Source organism: Equus quagga, chromosome 5, assembly GCF_021613505.1.
Source record: "Equus quagga isolate Etosha38 chromosome 5, UCLA_HA_Equagga_1.0, whole genome shotgun sequence".
Lineage (NCBI taxonomy): Eukaryota > Metazoa > Chordata > Mammalia > Perissodactyla > Equidae > Equus > Equus quagga.
Genome location: NC_060271.1, coordinates 17,916,874 through 17,930,997, shown reverse-complemented (window position 1 = coordinate 17,930,997; position 14,124 = coordinate 17,916,874). Strand labels below are relative to the sequence as shown.

The 14,124-nt window shown below is 37.9% G+C and overlaps 1 protein-coding gene across 1 annotated transcript in view; it reads left to right on the top strand.

The window, feature by feature from the left end:
* The window catches only part of RLF (RLF zinc finger), a 71,820-nt gene that overhangs the window by 38,696 nt on the left and 19,000 nt on the right, over nucleotides 1-14,124 (top strand). The window lies entirely within an intron of this gene.

Genomic DNA, 14,124 nt, shown 5'->3' with positions numbered 1-14,124 from the left:
TTTTCCTTAGAAAAGTTGGAATTAGTTTTCTCTAATAGTTTTTGATAAATTATACAGAGAAAAATGAGGAATTCCTAGGCTCTATTCCATCGTCTTTAATTCTCTTCCCTGTCGTTCAGATCTGACATAAGTATTCTCATTTTACCTCTACACTGAATTTTCTTATTAAATGTAGGGATCCCAAGGATCTGGTTTTATGCTGTAGTAATTTTTAAACTTTTATGACAATTTCACCTATAAATATGCAACTCTGTCTTTCCTCCTCACTCCTTTAATATACAGACTCCACCAAGACCAACAACTTATTGATCCTGTTACCTTTTGCTCTCCCTCATCCTTCTTATGGACTCACTTCCCTCTGTACTCTGCTTTTCCATAGTCACTCAGTGTTATCACTCCATTTCATACACACTCAATTCCTCTGCTGTTCTCTCCCTTAATTAATTGTACTTATTTGACTAACCAGTATCCTGATTATCCCTAAATCTCCAGCTACTCTATATTTTTACCGGCACCAGTGGCACTAAACTTGGGTGGAGAAAAATCTGCCAATGGATTTTACTTTAATTCAGTCACATTGTATTTCCTTAGTTCAGTCACTCTCCCACTCTTAGATTACCATTTCATACTTTTTCCTTTCTCTTCAAACCTATGCTATAATACCTTCTATCCCATCTCACTCTCCATTGATGAACTTTCTCCCTGTTTCTCTGAGGAAATTCGGGCAGTTGGAAGAGAATTTCCATAAGCTACTTCCATGACATCTATTCGTCTACCTGCATCTCTGCATATACACCTTCTCTTCTGTTACTAAGGATAAACTACATCTGTTCTGGGGAAGGCTAGTCCCCCTGACTTCTGCATCAGATCCCATCTGCTCTTGCTCCCTCAAGGATAATGGGACAGCAGTTCTCCTTTTCTCTACTGTGTCATCAGTTTCCCCCTCAGCTGTAACCATCCCGTCAGCATTTATGCTGTTATGTCTTCCATTTTTAAAAAAGAATCTTGAGATTCTACTTCCCCTTCCAGCTGCCACCCCATTTCCCTCCTGGTTTTCCAGTGTACTTTCTTGAGTGAATTGTCTGAATTTACTGTTTGACATTTTTCTCCTTGAACACATTCTAATATGGCGTTCACCCCTGCCAGGCCACCACATCACTAAATCCAATGATGATGTCTCAATTTTCGTTTTACTGAATCTGACTTCTTAACTTTGTCTTTTGAACTTCTGACAGAGTTTTTCCACTTGGCTTGTGGAAACTCTCCTGGTTTCCGTCTACCTAACTGGTTGCTCGTTCTCATTTCTACCTTGCTCTTCCTCCTCATCTTTCTGATGAGTAAATGTTCCCGTACTCTAGGACTCTGTCCTTGCATGTCCTCTCTTTTTCTATCTACACTTACTCCTTTGGTGATGTCATCTAGACTCAGTGGCTTTGATTACCAAATGTGGTCTGAATCCCAAATGTTTTATTTCCAGCCCAGTCCTCTCCTTTGAACTCCAGACTCATATATCCAACTACCTAATCACTGTCTCTACTTGTATTACTGATAGCATCTCAAACCTAACATGCCCACAGCTAAGCTCCTGATATTAGGGCTTTGTTTTTATGAGTTTTCTTCTGAATAAAGTCAGTTTCCTTCCAACTATATTCTCAGTGTTGGAGGTGGTAGGGGCAGGGCAGGTAGTGAATAACCAGCTACTGGTTTTTTTTTTTTTTTTTGAGTCCTTATTATATGTTAGGCACTATGCTAAATGCTTTATGTACATTGTCACATTTAATCCTCACAACTCTTAGGTAGCCCCATTTTATTGGCGAGGAAAGTGAGGCTCAGATTAAGTAATAGGTTCATGGTTATGAAGCTTAAAGTGGTTAAGCTGAGATTCAAACCTGAGTTTGGTATACTATCACTAATATTATATTAAAGATACAGGATAATAAGTATTATCCTAGGTGGTATATATCTAAGGATTTATATACCAAATGCTGTCTTAGGCATTGGGGATACAAAGATGAATCCAGAAGCCTCCGCACTGGTGTACTTGCTTTCAGTCTTGCCCTCTACATTTTGTTCCTCCCAAATGTAGCCAGAATAATCTCTTTAAAACTTAAGTCAGGCCATGTCACTCCCTTGATCAAAACCATTCAACAGCTGTCATTTTCCTCAGAATAAATCCAGAAGTCTTTATTCTATGTGTTATGGCCCCTGGTTGCTTCTCTAACTGCCTCTGACCTTCAGTGCTCACTGCTCTCCAGCCACCTTGTCTTTGCTGTTCTTTGAACAAGCCAAGCGTTTTTCTGCCTTAGAGCTTTGTGCTTGCTATTCCTTCCACCTGCAGTACCCTTCCAGCAAGATAATTTGAATGGCTCATTCCCTTACATCATTCACGTCTCCTCAATATTGCCATATCAGAGAGGCCGTTCTCACTTTTCCATCTAAAATAACACCCTATCCCCTTACTCTCTCCTATTTTTCTTCAATAAATATCTTGCTGTCATTATTATAGATATATTCAAACGCGTCTGAAATGGACCCCATCACTCTCTGTCCCCTTACTATATCTGTTTTTTCTTTATAGTACATGTTAACTACTACTTCCACTGGACATCGTATTTTCTTGTTCTCTGTTTCCTCCCACTAGATTGAAAACTTTATAAGGACAGGGACATAGGTTGGTTCACTGCCATATCCCTGCATTGTAGAGGAATACTTAGCCACATAGTAGGTATTCATAAGAGACTAACTGTAAGCCTTTATGCTGATTTGTTTATTTACATGGGGAGGGTAAGGAGATGAGAAACTGCTTACCTCTAATAACTGCTGCACTATTTTGTTTTTGGGAAACTTAATAAGAGTAAGATGTAGTAATGGTTATTCCCACCACCTGATATCTGCCAAAGAATTCAGAAGAAGCAAAAATCTTAGAGCTTCAATTTGATTCCTTTTCATCCTGTGACATTACCAGCTAAGTCTTCCTTTAATCTCTCAGCCTTTGTTTATTTGATACGTGTTTTGTTTCTAGCATTGTATTAGGCATTGGCAAATACAGAGGAGTATGTATGGCCTAGTTTGGTTTTCAGAAACAGTTATAGGAAGATAAGTACTAAGCTATATGGTACTGCCCGTAAATTCAGTAGAAGTGTACACATAGAAACTATCTTTGTAGGCTGGCATATGAGGCTTTATAAAAATTGATTCTTGAGTTGTACCTTGAAATAATGGTGGGATTTGGATGGGTAGAAGGAATGGTTGTAGGATAACTAATTGTGGTAGTAAAGGCACAGAAATGAATGTGTACTTTGCATGGACCCACTAGAGAACACCTTGCCTGGGGCAGAGAGTGGGTGTTGAGGTCTTGTGAGAAATAATACCTGGGGGAAAAGGAAGGCCTTGGGAACTCCAATGCATTGGAGCTTAGATTTGATGCATTAGAAATTAGGAAAGTTTTGAAGGTAGGAAGTGAAATGAGTGAAACAGTGTTTTAGGAATCTTAGAGTATACCTTAGGTTTAGGAGAAGGGATTGGAGTTAGCAAGAGGAGAAGGGACAGGATTTGCTGACAGGACAAAAGTAGAGGATGATGTGTAAAAATACCTTCAAGACACTCATAAGGCCTGGAAGAATGGCGGTGCTCTGCCACTGACTAGAATGGCAAGGGAGGGAATGGGAAGATAGTCAGCTTTGTTTTTTACGTGATCTTTCCTGGTTTATTAATAACAAGTCAATAAAACAGGATTTTTTCCTAAAGTTATATAATTTCTTTCAACAAATTTGTTGAGTTTGCAAGACACTGGACTATAGGAAATGTGATTTGATTCTCTACAACAGGGGTTGGCAAACTGTGGCCTGTGGGCCAAATCCACCCAACTAACTGTTTTTGTAAATAAAGTTTAACTGGCACACAGTCATGCCTATTTGTTTATTGTCTATGGCTATTTTTGCTCTATAACAGCAGAGTTAAGTAGCTGTAACAGAGACCACCTGGCCTGCAAGGCTGAAAATATTTTCTGTCTGGCCCTTTGCCGAAAATGTTTGCTGACCCCTGCTCTACGAGGATCAGATTTTCCAGTGTATTACAACCACTAAATAACATTTAGTTTAACCCTCCATGTTTTATCAGTGTTGAAACTAAGGCCAAGATGGTAATGTTTCCAAGGCCCTACCTGCATTAAGCTACTTATGGAGTCCAAGCCCAAGCTAGAACACAGATCTCCTGGCTGCCTGGCCAGCCCTCTTCCACTGTACAACGTATTTCTAGTTGGTAAACACTGGTGAGCCATGTTCTAATAGGAAACATCTTGGTGGTATATCATGCCGTTCATACTTATACATGTATAGGTGTGATTTAAAACATTTTTATAATGTTTGGGATTAATTTGTTAAATATATCAATGCAAAAACACTTAACACACATCCATAAAATTATTTTAAAAAGGAACACTGGTACCATCGTAATTACTCTCTTATCCAGTGATGTTTCCTTTTGCAAGTGAGAACAGAATTAAAGAGAATCTTTAAAATTTGCTTTGGAAAAGTACTAATGAATCACTAGATGTTCATTAATTGGAGTTTAAAATCAGCATATGTTCTAAGGTAGATTTATACACACTTTTTGCTATTCAGCTCAGTTCAGGAGCGAAGTCGAATTAACTTGAGCAACAGCTGGGAATAAAAGTACTTGTATGTTGGCACCTGTGGGTATCGCAGTAATGGATGTGTGTAATGGGAAACCTCTGTTGGGGAAGATTTAGCCAGACACATACAATTAAGATTAATTGATGAGGTCAGCTTGAAAGCCAAAATTCAAAACCCAAAATTTAGTACTCAGTGGAATCCTTGAGTTTTAGGTTGTAAGTACTTCATTTAGAATTGAATGCGATGGCATGACACTGCTGTTAAGTTTTACGTATGAGAGGATTTTAATTTTACATATGAGAGAAACCTGGCCATGGCCTAGTGTCCCAAGTGGATGTTTCCTATATTTTTTCATTACTGAAAGAGGAAATCTTTGCAAAGATCAAGTTTTCCACACATATGATGAAGGATAATGATGTTTTAAACATGAAGCACTTCTGTTATTATGAAGAGCCAAGAAATCTGTCAGCAGGGGTTTTGGCATAGTTAAGTAAGGTCCATTTCTGTCGATCCCTAAGTGAACTACATCTTCAGTGTCTAATGTGGTTAATAGACACAGTAGCAGAGACTTGTTTCTTCTCATGATGGGGAAAGGAAAAGAAAACAGGACCTAATCTACCCACCAGTGTAACACTGTTGGGAATTAACACCGTCACTAGGTATAAATGATAAACAGAGCAAATACATTCAAACAGGACCCACTGGGAATTCAATTTGGAAGAAAAAGTAAACAAGCATAGAAATTCCAGGTGTAGCTTAAATAAGAATCAAGATTAAAATGGATCCTGAACAAGGAATAACAACAAAATGTATAATTAAATTGAATGTTAAAATCTAAATAATTTTACTTTATTCTTATGGTCATATGGGGAATGAGATGTACACTCAAAAATTGCACTGAAGGTAGAAAGGCTGTGTGAAAAAATTGAAGATTTGCCTAATAAACATTTCATCTCCTACAGCAGAGTTCTTTTAAATAGCTTTGAAGAGACATCTTCCCAGGAGGTAGTATGTATCTGGATCTCACTTCTAGTCTGCCTTTCATGGGTTATGTATGGGTATTCTGGTTGATGTGTGATTACGCTGGAGGGATCATTATGGAGAGTTAGTCAGACACATCATTTTCAAGACTTCACTAGGACATTTCAGGCTGCTCTCAGATACACATAGTCAGAGGGTTTAATTAGAAACATCAATGACCGTTTATTTCTTTAAGAAACATACAGGTGACCATTTGATAGCATAGTGCTGGTCTGTGGTATTGCTACAGTTTAAAAGAAGGCGATTGGAAGCACAGCTTTTTTTTCAGGTCATATCTATGAACCTAACAGGGACGATTCTCCCAAAGGTAGACTCTTAACTTCCACCATTCTCCTACTCAAAGTTGCAAGTGCGGTGAAGCTTATATGGATAACCTTAAATCCACCTTGATTCCTTTTTGAAAAAATATTTACCAGCTTCAGTTTTTAAAATCTGTTATTAGGAGCAAATTATTTGTATTACATCTCAGACTGATCAGGAAAATACTAGATTGAAAATCACTATTCTAGAGAAAGGTAAATGATAAAATATTCCAGTAATGGCACTGACCTGAATGCTAGTTTACCCTGGTAGCCGAAGCATGAAAATAACTTAGGAAGACAGATAGGCTGCCTCTACCCACCTTCTTTTATGTTAGTTGGCCCCTGTCGTACCATTGATGTTTAATTTGCTGATTATTATGAAAGTCTTCTAATTGCATCTGTTCTTGTGCTCACAGTTCATTTTCTACAATAGCCAACGTGATCTTTTTTCTTTTCTTTTTTTTAAGTAATATTAGGCATTTTATTTTAAGATTATTTTAGTTTTACGTGTTAATGTAAGAAATAAAATAGATGTCCTTCCAGTCATTTAACATATATTCATTAGAGGACACTGCTAGGCACTGGGGATACAAAGGTAAACAAGACACCAGGGAGCAGACGGTATTCACACAATGTGAGACTTAGGGGAGAGGTCGGAGCTGGAAATTAAGAGTTCCAAGTCATCAGCATTTGAAACCAGAGAATGAATGAGATTAACTTTTTGAGAACTCTGGAAGTTAAATAAAGGCTTACCAGAATCCAAGGAGGTTTTATTCAAGAAAAACTGATGGCTATCAGTAAGAGCAGTGAGTTTGGTGACATTTTACCTTGCCCTACTTCCCATCTCCCTCTCCCCAGGCTTGAAAACAAACAGCCTCAAAACTATGGTGACTGTGAAAACCAGCAGCCTAACAGCCACCAGAGGAAGCAGAATGGTTTTGGAATTCTGCAAATTGCCCAGAGAATTCTCACTATTTGGCCTATCTGGCAACTTTGTCAAAAGCTCCCTCCTCAGGATTTGTCTTTATTTGACTCAGAGCTCCCTCTGCCAAAAGCTCTGTGCCCAGGGCATTTTCAAAAACAATTAACGGTGATTGCTTAACATGACAGTTGTCTGAGGAGGCATTACCAGTCAGAGACTGGCCAAAAAGATTGAAGAGAAAAACTGGGATATGGGATGTCCATAGGGGACTTTGAAAACCTCTGATATATTCCAAGGGCTCTGGAAAGCAACACACATGTACAGGTCTGTGTATCTGCCAAGGAATGACCTGAGAAGGCTCCAGTTACTCACCTCTTGATTACCTTGAGGTGCTGCACAAGTAGGAAGTGAAAGGTAAGGCAGAGTTGGAAACTGGCTACTGAAATATTGAAGGCGTGCCCAACACACAAAACAGAGCTGCTTGGCAAAAGCAGAGATATACACTTGTTCAAGGCATTTAAGTAGATTTCTTGAATATGTTGAATATGTCGCTGACAATTAAGCTATCCAAACAGAGACTATAGTGGCCACACATGACAGAGAATACAGACTTTACAGAATTATTCCAGGAAAATCACTAAACAAACAAATAGTAACACTAACAAACCCTGAAGAGGTGGGGGAGTCTGATTTCCACATTTGCCATAATATACTGTTTAAAATATCTACTTACCATATAAGGAAATGTGATAGTCCATACACAGGGAAAAAAGCAGCCAATAGAACTGTTCCTAAGGACACACAGATGTTGGGCTTAGTAGACAAAGGACTTTATTTGTTTTTTCAGTTATTTTATTGAGGTCATATTGGTTTATAACGTTGTGTAATTTCAGGTGTACATTATTATGTATCAGTTTCTGTATAGAGTGCATTGTGCTCACCACCAGGAGTCTTAATTTTTATGTCACCATACGTATGTGCCTCTTTACCCCTATCACTTGTACCCACTACTCCCTTCCTTTCTTGTAACCACTAATCTGTTCTTATTATCCTTGTGTTTGTCTTGCACATATGAGTGAAATCATGCAGTGTTTGTCTTTCTCTGTCCAGCTTATTTCGCTTAACGTAGTACCCTCAAGATCCATCCATGTTGTTGCAAATGGGATGATTTTATCCTTTTTTATGGCTGAATAGTATTCCATTGTGTATATATACCACATCTTCTGTATCCATTCATCAGTCGATGGGCAGTTGGGCTGCTTCTGTGTCTTGGCTATTGTGAATAATGCTGCAGTGAACATAGGGATGCATAAATATCTTTGAATTGTTGATTTCCTGTTCTTTGGATAAATACCCAGTAGTAGGATAGCTGGAGCATAAGGTATTTCTATTTTTAATTTTTTTAAGAAATCTCCATACTGTTTTCCATAGTGGCTCTACCAGTTTGCATTCCCACCAGTAGTGTGTGAGGGTTCCGTTTTCTCGCCATCCTCTCCAACATTTGTTATTTTTTGTCTTGGTAATTAAAGCCATTCTGACAGGTGTAAGGTGATATCTCATTGTAGTTTTGATTTTCATTTCCCTAATGATTAGTGATGTTGAACATCTTTTCATGTGCCTGTTGGCCATCTGTATATCTTCTTTGGAAATATATCTGTTTGTATCCTCTGCCCATTTTTTGATCGGGTTGTTTGTTTTTTGTTGTTGAGTTGTATGTGTCCTTTATATATTTTGGAAATTAACCCCTTCGACAGGGCTTTAAATCAGCTTTTACAAATAAGTCAATTCTTGTTATTTGTGGTAGTTATGTTTTATATAGTCACTGCAAACAATGAATTAGCAAATACTGAAACCATTGCTCTGAGGGGAAGTACAATGTTAGGTTCCTCTGGTCACAACATTTTTGTTAGCTGATCAATACATAACCTTGGGTTATGTGTGCTTCTGTTTAACGACACCATGTTTATATTGTTGATTCATTAATATTGAACTCACAGCCAACAGCACTGTAACTTGTGCCTGAATGAAGCTTATCTAACAAATATATTTTCTTGTAATGCACATCATAGCCTCTTGCACTTAGTAACACTAGACAGCACTGCTACACTACACTTGGGGGCTGTTTGTTTTGTTTTGGTATTTTTGTGAGGAAGATGGACCCTGAGCTAACATCCATTGCCAGTCTTCCTCTTTTTCCTTGAAGAAGATTGTCCCTGAGCTAACATCGTGCCAGTCTTGTTGTACTTTATATGTGGGACACTGACACAGCATGGCTTGATGAGTGGTGTGTAGTCTGCGCCTGGGATCCGAACCTGCAAACCCAGGGCTGCTGAAGTGGCGTGTGCAAATTTAACCAGCACACCACCAGGCCCCACTTGGGTGCTGTATTAAACAGCAAAATCACCAATGAAAAGCATGGAAGATCCAAAAAAAGTGGCACTAAGTAGAACGTGAAAAAGATGCTTGTTACGGTATGAGAACTGAAACAAGAAGGCAGAGCATCACTTTGTTTGACCTTAGCTGGGGACATGTACATCAGGAGACTCAAATTTTTTGCTGCTCTGTGCATATTCATGAATGACTGTGAAAGCACTGTGAGTAATGAATTTTGGGGTTAAAAAGAAATTTTAGCAAGTAGGCTAATTTGTACACACAGAATCTGCAAATAATGAAGAGCAATTGTATGTTCAGAGAACTGCGTCTAAAGAATTAAAGGAAAGTATACAATGTCTCAATAAATAGAGAATAGCAGTAAAGAAATGGGAGTTATTTAAAAAGAACCAAATAGAGATTCTGGAGTTGGAAGAGTACAATAATTGAAATTAATTTGCTAGAGAGGCTCAACATTAGATTTGAATTAGCAGAAGAAAGAATCAGCAAACTTGAATGAAGGAGGTTAGTTGAGATTATCTAGTCTGAGGAACAAGAGTCCCAAAAGACATGAGCTAACAAAATTGAAGGGGGAAATAGACAATTGACATATAGTCGTTGGAGAGTTTAACACCTCACTTTCAGTAATGGATAGACCAGCTAGATTATAAGGAAATGTAAGGCTAGAGCAACACTATGAACCAACCAGATCTAGCAGACATCTATAGAATACTCCACCCAATAGCAGCAGAGTATACATTCTTCTCAAATGCACATCGAGCATTCTCCAGGATAGAGCATATGTTAGGCCACAAAACAAACATTGATAAATTTAAAAGGATTGAAATCATACAAAGTATATTCTTTGGCAAGAATGAAATGAAATTAGAAATCAGTAACAGAAGGAAATTTGGGAAATTCACAAATATGTGAAAATTAAACATACCTTCTCAAGCAATGGATCAAAAAAAAAAAAACCCCAAGAAATTATAAAATACACTGAGATGAATGATGAAAGCACAACATGCTAAAGTTAATGGGGTGCAGCTAAAGCAACGCTTAGAGGGAAGTTTATAGTTGTAAAATGGCAATCTTAAAAAAGAAGGATGAAGGACGATCTCTTATCACCTCATGCCTGTCAGAATGGCTATTATTAATAAAACAAGAAATAAGTGTTGGAGAGGATGTAGAGAACAGGGAACCTTTGTACACTGCTATTAGGAATGTAAATTGATGCAGTATGGAGATTCCTCAAAACACTAAAAATACAAATACCATATGATGCAGCTATCTAATTCTGGGTATTTATCCAAAGAAAACAAAAACACTAATTCAAAAAGATACATGCACCTCTATGTTCATTGCAGTATTATTCACAATAGCCAAGACTTGGAAATAACCTAAGTTCCCTTTGATGGATGAATGGATAAAGACGTGGTGTATATGTACACACACACGCGCACACACACACTGGAGTGCTATTCAGCCATAAAAAAAAGAAATCTTGTCATTTGTGACAACATGGCTGGACCTTAAGGGTGTTACACTAAGCGAAAAAAATCAGAGAAAGACAGATACTGTATGATTTCATTCATATGTCGAAGATAAACACATACAGAGAAAAGATTGGTGGTTACCAGAGGGGAATGGGGGTGAGGGGTGGCAAAAGGGCACTCTTGTATGGTGACAGATGGAAACTAGACTTGTGGTGGTGAACACGATGTAGTCTGTACAGAAGTTGAAATATAATGGTGTACACCTGAAATTTACATAATGTTATAAACCAGTGTTATCTCAATTTAAAAAAAGAGGAAGATCTGAAATTAATAACCTAAGCATCTACCTTAAAGTACTAGATAAAGAAGAGCAAACTAAACTTACCTTTTAATCTCTTATCCACAACTTGTAAAATCCAAACCTCTTAGTGAAATTAGCAACGATCTGGTGAGTTAGGGTAGTTCTCTAGTTAGACTTAAACATTTTTTTCCTCTTAGTGATTTCTTTTACTTTGTTGAGTGTTCAGCTATGCATTTATAAAAGACATTTGTTAGGTTTTATCCATGATTTCTAAGTGCTTTGCCACAGGAGAATTTTCAGGCATTAATCTTGTCAAATCCAACTCTTTGTTTTTATTCCTTATTCAGCATTAGGGTTGGCAGGGAGGTTTGTAACCATTATGTATAAAATTCATAGGGTAAGGTGGTACGTTTTCATCTTTCCTACCTGAGTTTCCAGCATTAGCCACTTTGTGCCTTTATCCTGAAAGTTTTGATACTGGTAAATTCAAATGCCATTGATAGTGCTTATGCATGATTTGTACTTTTGTATCATTAAGTTTATCAGACTTTTGTTATGAAGTAAATTTTAATTAGGAAAGATCTGAGGGAACTGTTTAGGATTTGGAAGAGGCTTAAGGTGAGAACATGGTGTGGAATGAATGATCCTGAGTAGTCTTTCAGATGCTTCTAAGTTCTTAGCTAGTTCTGCTCACTTTCCATTCATTTCAGTACAGTAGATGGTTATTGACTACCCTTCGAAATAAAATAATCAGCATTCCTTGTCTTCAAGGAACACACACTTGAGGAAAACCAAAGGTATAGTTTCCTTTCTGTTTAGTCATAATATATTGTCAATTCTACTGTTAAAACATCTCAATATATTATAGTGACTAAGAGTATGGACTCTGCAGCCAGACTGGCTGGGGTAGATCCTGGGCCTCTTACTACGTGTATAACCTTTGGCAAGTTACTTAACCTCTCTGTGCCTCAAGTTTTGTAATCTGCAAAAGGGGGTGACAGTAGTGTACCTATATTGTAGAGCTACTGTGAAGATGTAATAGTTTATGTAAGCTTGTAGAGCAGTGCTCGGCATATAGGAATGCTGGATGAGTTAGAAACATTATCATCATCATCTTTATTACCTTTCCACTGCTTTTGTTTCTTCACATCTCCTTATTGCTCTTCTGTCTCTACAGTCTTCTTACCCTCTCCTGTTTATCTTGTGGGCTGACAAAAACTCTCACTTAAGTTACAGCAGAACATTACGGGAAACAAAGGAATATACAGCCAGCACAATCTCACCTTTCTTTAAAATAGGTGTATATTTGCAGTAGTCTTATATTGAATCCATCCTGTACAGTTAGTGTGTATAGACAAAATGCTGGAATAAAACTCACCACATTGTTAACATTGGTTATCACTGAGTTGTAATATCTAAGGACAATTTTTATTCTCTGTATTTTTCAGGTTTTTGATTATAAATATTTTCATAATCAGAAATCTAATAAATAGAAGTAATCAAACTAAAAACTATTACTAATTTCAAGTCATCCCTTTCAGATGTGTATCCAAAAGAAACAACAACAGCAAACTGATTCCCCATAAAACCCAAACGATGAGTTTCATGTCTTCCAGTCTCCTACTGTCATTAGCTCACATGGTACCTTTATTGAAATCAGCAAAAAATACCATGCTCCATTATGCCCCTTTTCACATGGTTGCCTTTCAGAGGTCTCCCTTCTTCTGAGAGGAAAAACCCCATGCCAACACTTAGGGCTTGGCAAGCAGAGTGAATTTTAGTTCCCACTAACCTCCTTAGCTGGTTACCTTTGTGTACTGTGAAACTGGAGAACTCTATGGCATGGCCTTATTCAGGATATCTTCCATTGTCTCTAACTTTATTTGATTCAACCTTTCATTCACGGACTGCCAGCTAGGTGGTAAATATCACTCTTTACAGTTACATCAGATAACCTACCCCCCCCCCCCGCCACCCCCCACTCCCTCACACACACACACGCCATGATTACTCTCACATTTATTAGTTTGCTCATTCTGGCATCTTTTTTTGAGACCCTGATATCCCCCAAGAGCTGTTTTCCTCGGAGACTTCTTTGCTTACTCCAGTCCACGTTCTTCTTGTCTTCAATCTGTCCCACTTATTCATTCTGCCATTTGGTGACCACTAAGTTATTTATCTTGTAGTTATCTTTCATTCCAACAAATATTTATTGGTGTTCCCCCATGTGCCTGACACTGTTGTAGACCCTAAAGATACAATGGTGAACGAAACAAACTTTTGCCCTCATGGAACATATATGCTAGTTGATAAGATAAGGATAATAAACAAAGATTTAATTATTTGATGCATGTGTCCTACTTGTCTTAATGGCTCTGGAAACTCCATGGGATAGTAAACTCCATAGTAAACTCCAGGGATAGGAATCATGTTTAAGAACAAAAAAATTATTTGATTCCCTATCCAGGTACAAGGTATTTTCTAGATACTCACTGAAATTCTCAAAAGCTTGTCAGTGACCTTCATTTTAATTTACTTTAGCTGAAGAGTATTTTGTGGCATATATTTGATTTTTAGTGTGGTCTTAAGCTATTTATTACAAAAGGTTGAGGACAAGTAGTGTAACTATATTGTATTATTAGTGAGATGTTAAAAGTATGTCATTTTAATTTACCTGGATTTTTCTTTTTATTTATTTAATTTTATTTCTTTGTCATACCTCTTTCTTCTCTGTATTCAAGAAAATACAAGTATTTGGGGTCACATGCTGAGATTCTCTTCAGTTAAAAAAATGTTAACTGAGTGCTTATTTGTCATGCAGAGATTCTGAAGCAGGCACTAAGGGAGATAAAAGTATGAAATAAAATACCATACCAGGGGCTGGCCTAGTGGTGCAGCGGTTAAGTGCACACATTCCACTTTGGCGGGCCGGGGTTTGCCGGTTTGGATCCTGGGTACAGACATGGCACCAGTTGGTACGCCACACTGTGGTAGGCGTCCCACATATAAAGTAGAGGAATATGGGCGTGGATGTTAGCTCAGAGCCAGTCTTCCTCAG